The sequence below is a fragment of the Octodon degus genome, unplaced genomic scaffold (genome assembly GCF_000260255.1).
Source record: "Octodon degus isolate 3935 unplaced genomic scaffold, OctDeg1.0 scaffold00141, whole genome shotgun sequence".
Lineage (NCBI taxonomy): Eukaryota > Metazoa > Chordata > Mammalia > Rodentia > Octodontidae > Octodon > Octodon degus.
Genome location: NW_004524717.1, coordinates 3243647 through 3250531, shown reverse-complemented (window position 1 = coordinate 3250531; position 6885 = coordinate 3243647). Strand labels below are relative to the sequence as shown.

The 6885-nt window shown below is 37.0% G+C and overlaps 1 protein-coding gene and 1 long non-coding RNA gene across 2 annotated transcripts in view; both read right to left on the bottom strand.

Annotated features, from left to right (window-relative positions):
* The window catches only part of Mtpap (mitochondrial poly(A) polymerase), a 47431-nt gene that overhangs the window by 18820 nt on the left and 21726 nt on the right, over positions 1–6885 (bottom strand). The gene's annotated exons all lie outside the window — the stretch shown is intronic.
* Positions 566–4123, bottom strand: LOC111812763. Its single transcript, XR_002818173.1, has 3 exons — positions 3980–4123; positions 3825–3898; positions 566–2249 (listed from the first exon to the last, which is right to left on the bottom strand). It is a non-coding gene; the product is annotated as an uncharacterized LOC111812763 (long non-coding RNA).

The following is a 6885-nucleotide window of genomic DNA, read 5'->3' as shown; positions in this document are numbered from 1 at the left end:
AATTAAAAAAAATATCTTGAGATTAAAATTCACCACATAATTAAATTTTATTCTAAAAAGTAAAACAGACCTATAGTATCAAGTTTGTCCTGTAAATTATAAAAAAGAAAATGCTGACACATATACATATTTTATTCGTTAAAGTCTAGACTTAATGCCAAGCTAGAAAACGATCAAATATCTACAAAGAAAAAGAAAAATCATCACTTAGAAACACTTAAATATAAATTTCTAAATCAGTACTGAATTCTAGTCGAAAGAAGTAAACCTAAAGAACGAATGAATACCTTTCATTTTAAGACACTACAAAAAAAGGACATACTTGTTCGGATTCAGTTGCAAAATCCAACAGCACAGCCATGTGGACACAGAGGTTTATACAGTTCTTTTACTAAGGTTCTCAAAATATCCCAAGTTAGATTCATTATAATTTCTGGCTTAAATCCGGGAATCTGCACAACTACTCTGAAGAGGACAATATGTAATAACAATCATTGTTAATTTCCCATCATCTCACTTTGAAATTCTGTATATCATTTTTGTTCTCTTTAAAAAAAATAAATTCTGACTTAAAATTTAAGAGCAAAATTTTTTAAAGCCATTATAAACTTTAAATTTGAATTTTAGTGATAATAACTGAACACAACAAACACTTGAAAGTCATAGCTAAAGAGCAATTTTATAGGTTGGCCATTCCTAATTCAAATGCTAACATGATCCCTTAAGTAGAAAATTCTACCCCAAAACTTTGTTTCATGTACAATATTATTATATATATTGTAAAAAAAAAGTATCTTCAGGGTATGTATAAGGGATACATGAAACATAAATTAGGCTTGAGTCCTATCCTCGATATTGTTTTATGTATAGGCAAACCTTAGAATGCAAAAATGTCTGGCACACATTTTTTTCTAAGCATTTCAGGTTAAGAGATATTTAATACGTAACCTATCTCAATCCTGTGCTCCTCAGCTTTAAAAAAAATCTAGTGCAGTGGTCGCTATTATCAGGATTTTAAAGAAAAACATCTAGGGCCTAGAAAGAGCGAATAACATTCTTTGCTTCTTATACTGAAAGTTACTGTTTGCTCTCTTTCCTCCCTTTCTTCCTACAGTAGGGAGAGAATTTTCAAAAGAAGTGAAGGCACATTGGGAATCTGTATCACATTTTAGTAGAAACTTGTTTTCTTTTCTTTTTTTTTTTTTGAGACAGGGTCTCACTATGTAGCCCAGGATGGCCTCACACTCCAGCGATTCTCCTGCTACAGCATCCTGAGCGCTGGGATTGCAGGAATGTACACCCACACCTGGATGTGGTGTTTGTAAAATTGAAAACAATAGTACTTTAGAACATGATATATTAACATTTTTATATGTTCAACTTAGAACACCTTGAGTATAGTGAATAAAGTATCTGTGCTCATATATTTTAAAAACACTTTTGAGTTTCAGTATCATCCCATTTTAATTTATGTGTAAGAACAGTTTGCTTGAAAAACAGAAAAATACATACTAAAGAGTACTATGAAATTTTGAAGGTTTATTGTATTTATCTTCACATGTACATAACTAGAAGTCCTCTTCAGTGTTTTCCAACCTGGGAGTGATGTGGGTATCAACAGCGGTTTAATTCTAAAACTGACTTTTACCACTCACTTTGTGTGGCTCACTTAAAGTTCACTCCAATCTTCTTTCATTCCATCCTTGTGACTTGTTTAATAAAATGCCACCCATGTGCCAGGCTGGTAAGACTGAAAATGTTCCAGAACTCTGGGTCAGAGTTGGGAGAGGGGCTAGGCAATGAGAAGACTGCAAAAGGGACAGCAGATCATACCCAAAGTCACCAAAGTCTGGACACACCAGTTTCAGGTACCAGTTCTTAACACAAAATAGCAGCCACTATGTCCGAGAACTAGCTGTATGGTTCTCACTGGTGTTTGTTGTACTTTGTGTTCTGTTGCTTTTCACAGACTCTAACAGGCTTTTAATTCTTTCACTTGGCATCTTCTTCTGTACCTTCTTGCTCTGTGCTACAGACGGCAGCAGCAGGGCAGCCAGCCCCCAGGGCTGCCTGCTTGAAGGGGAAGGTGGGCCTGCATCTTCCTGTTGTAAAACCCAGGCACTTTCTCTGGCCAAGTCAACAAATCTTTGTAGCTGTCCCTGATTTACATTTTTGCTTACGTTGAGAGAAGTTTCAAATGGATTCTGAATATACAGCGGAGAAGAATCAGGTTTGTTTTGCTCTTGTCCCTATAGGTTATGACACACAGAGAGAAAAATTTATAAATTTATAAATGCAGGAAGAGCTTAAATGTCAAAACGTAAAATACCAGCACTAACTTTATACAGTACAGAATTTCTTCCCTGGGAAGCTGGGTATGTATGCATGTTAGTAAACAGGTATGCGTGTACTTCTGTCTTGTCCCATTGTACTTTTAAGAGTATTCTTTGGGGAAAACTTAATAGCTGTATGATCTATGGATGACGACATTACAGCTCAAATGACAGATACCTGGACGTCAACAATGATTTTTAAATAATGTAATTTTTACCTAAAAAGCTAGAGCTGAAAGGGGGAAAATGAAAACTGGGAGGAAATCAGATGGAGAGGCAGTTATTTCTGAGAGCTGCTGAAAGCACACCTATTACAGTGGGAAAAGAAATACACAAAATTAGAATCCTTAAATATACATAGCAATTACCATTTCCCAAGAAGAAATGAGAAAGGAAGAGAAAGATTAAAATGCTAAAGTTTCCAACAGAAAGGCACTTCCAGAAAAAAATCATCCATACTTCACAGAAATAAAAGCTCTGAATGTAAGGAATGGCAGTAAACCTATGTATCACATTCTTTCAAATGATATGGAAATGTCACTGGAATATGGGAAAAGCATCGTGAGCAGCCCCATCCCCAAGTCCTTCCCTAACTTCTTCCATCCACTTCTCAGCAGGTACCCTGCCTGTTACCCAGCATTCTGAGAGGCTAAGGCAGGAGGATCACAAGTTTGAGCTCAGCCTGGGCAATATAACATATGCTTTCTTAAGATGAAAAATGTTAATAAAAAGGTCTGGTGAGGGAACTTAGTTTGAAGACCCACCCCCTAGAAAAGGGACAAAGAACTTTGTATGTTTGGTGACCTTTTCCTCTGAGATTACATTCCAGAGCTTTCCCTTCCTCTCCCATCCCACACCTTAACCGCCTCTGCCAACAGAACAGAGCTAAGGCAACAACAACAACAAAAAAGTATCTTGGGCCAAAATACTGAACAGGATAAACCCAAAGCAGTATCGATCACAAGCACCCCTGGGTGCAGATCTATTTAGTGTGAGATTATGCCCAGAGTATTCTTTGTCTGAACTAATGTACTTAGAGGAACCCAAATCACAGATCCATGTGCTCTAAATAAATTAAGTTGTATGGAGACAAACTGAGGGGATCACTGAACTCTGACCTTGGGACTCTAGACCAAATGTGTTCCACTGGAACACAACCCCAGCTAAGAAACAACTATAAAGCTTTCCAGAAAACTCTATAGGACATTACTGCACATTTTAGAGAACATAGTATCAACAAGCACTGAAGACAGCAAAGGTGCACACATGGCACTGTGACAAAGGCAGGTGTTAACAGAGCCTCCTTCTCCTCTAACTAGATGACTACCCTTAGGCAAGTTAGGTGGCTCCTCTGTGCACCAAACACCTTATTACTTTGTATTACAGTAGGGTTGAAGTGAAATAACGTTTGTTACAGTTCTCTGAAAGCTGATTAAAAATATTACTACATAAGAAGAGAAAATACCTTAAACCAAATACTAAAATATTTACCTGTCGAATATTTATGGAATTCTTATTGAACGCAAAATTGCCAAAATATTCAAAAAATTCCTTCAATAGTAATTCTGCAAGAAAATAATACAATGAAAATAAGAGGAAAGTCTGTTTGAATATGAAAGAGAATAAAGAAAAAGAAAAACACTTACCTAGTGTTTCTCTGTTTTCTGAAGGTTTAATTTTATTCAAATCACGGATAAATGTACAATTGTTGCCTTCTATGACACATTTATCTTCTTCATCTTAAACAGAATTGAACAATAGTTCATATTATATTACCTACTTTAAAAAAGAAATCTGTTTTAAATAAATCTGTTCTATATGAATATGTCCTACCAATAGTGTTATACGTATATTTAAAAGTGATAAAAACAAAAACTCAATTTTAAAAAGATCTGAGACTAACAATACTACAGTAAAACGTATATTACATTTTCTTTACTATACCAGAATTATGTTTTCTAACAACACAAGGATTCTAGAACACATCAGTTTTATTAGTAACCAAAGTAGGGAGTTTTCTTTTTTGTATTTTAGAGAAGGGTCTACAGGGTGTTCCGGGTCTCACTACTAGATTGGACTCATAGAGATCCATCTAGACCAAATGTGTTCCACTGAAACACATTTGTCTGTCTACAGCCTCCCAAGAGCTGCGATTATAGGCGCACACCACCACGCCCAGTCTCATTTAATGTCTCCATGCACCTCGGGGGCGGGGCCAGCATGGCAGGCCCAGGATCAAACCCCCAGACCCTGTACCTGCTTGCTGGCACTTTGATCTGCCGAGTTATTTGGCTGGCCTGGGAGGTTTTTTTTCTTTCATGACATCCTTAATCAGCATTTATATTTTATTTCTGTTTTTACCACCTGTTGTGCTTTTATTCAATGACTTGTATATGACGTAGACTGAATGTTCTAACGTAAGTAAAAACTTCACGTAATTTCTAGAATGCAGTGCTTTAGGTGAACTGAAATCCAATTAATTTTGTAAAACCAATTCAGTAACAACACACTAGAATTATGCAACCAACTTTTAAATACTATCTACCTATTTAATGGTAATCATTTTCTGAATTACTGACATATAACACTGTGAAATCCTTCACCTGCTCTAATACACAACATATAACAGGCTCTTGTGAAAGGCAATCTCTCACTCTTCCAGGCCCTGGCCAGTGGCCCCCTCCTACGCCAGAAGCATTTACTGCCCCAAGCCAGTGCATGCTGGTTCTGCCCGCTGCCATCTGCACTTACCTGACCGCACTCTGACTCTGTACATGCTGCCTACTCCCCTTCCCTAAGTGACTAAGCGGTCCGTCTTCGTCCTACTTATTACTGCCCTCCTCTTCCCACCTGGCCCACAACAAGCATATAATCAATAATCTGAATGACAGCTGACATCTGATTCTGAATGCCTACAAGATCATAAGGTTCTCACAAACTTTTGTCTCTCCTTTTAGTGATTTTTGTTACTTTTTATTAAGACCTATGTTTCTGACATGATTTCTCAAAAATTATTCTAGATTCAAAACTAATTTTAATGGCATATTTAATGTGCTTTACTATGCAACTTACAGTTCACTGAAGAACTATGTTTTGAGAGGCAAAAATGATTCTATCTTTTCAAAGATCTAAATATTAAAAGGGTGTGGTAGTGCATGCCTGTAAGGAGACAGGACAATCACCATCAGTTTGAGGTCAGCTTGAACTACATACTGAGACTCAAAAAAAAGGGAAGACAGACTAAGCGTGGTGGAGCGCGCCTGTAATCCCAGTGCTTTGGAGGCTGAGTCCAATCTGTGCAGTGAGACCCTATAGACCTTGTACTAAATACATTTAAAAAAAGAAAAGAATATATCAAAAAAAAGAGAAGGAAAAACATAAAACAAAAACTAAATCTTTTGGAAGAAAGAATAAGCAGAACTTTTGAAGACATAGGTAAAGGCAAAGATTTCATGAGCAAAATCTTAACTTCACAGGAAATACTACAAAATAATCAACAACTGGGATCTCATCTTATGAAAAGTTTTTACACTTTTCATAAAGAAATCATCACAGTGAAAAGGCAACCCACAGAGTGGGGAAAAAAGCTTAGCTAGCTGTTTTTCAGAAAAAGGGCTAATATCTAGAATGCCAAAGAACTGAAGAAAAATCATAATCCCCAAACTTAAAGACCCAGTCCAAAAGCAGACATGTAAGATGAAGACAGTTCTCACAAGAGATACAAATGGCAAATAAATACATGAAAAAATGTTCAACATCCCCAATCATTTGAGAGATACAAATTAAAGTAACACTGAGATTCCATCTAACTCCAGAAAGAATGGCTGTTACCAACAAGTCAACCAAAAGGTTCCTTCTCTACTGTTAGAATGTAGAATGGTGCAATCACTGTGAAAATCAGTGTGGAGATTCCTAAAAGAACTAGAAACAGAGGTGCCATTAACTCCGCTATTCCCCTTGTTGATATCTTCCCAAAAGAATAAAAAGGCTTAATATACCAGTGACACATGTGCACTCATGTTTATAGCAGCAGTTTGTTAACAGCTAAATTTTGGAAACCATCCAAATGCCCATCAACTGACAAAATAACAAAGATAAGGGTTTTTTATAAAATAAGTACTACTCAGCCATAAAAGGATACATTTGAGACATTTGTAGCTAAATGGATGGACCTTGAGACCATACTCTTAATCAGACACATGTGTAAATATCACATTGTCTCTCTGGTATGAGAAATAGAAAGTATAAATAAGAACCAAAAGGTATAACTGATAATGTAAATTAGGAAGTAATTGTTCAAAGGGAAAGAGGAATGGGGACTGGAAGGTAAAAGAAAAAAATGAGAAAATAAAAAGGATGAATTGAAGACAAAGCTAGACGACCTGGGGCCCGCTGGATTCTTAATAGACCAAGAGCGCAGGTCCGGCCAGTGAGTGAGACCGCCTGGGGCCCACGGATCCTCATTCCACCCAGAGTACAGGCCCAGCACAGAACCCTTCAGCAGAACTCCCAGCAAAGAGGCTAGAGGCAAGACCCACCCAGCTGATTCAGG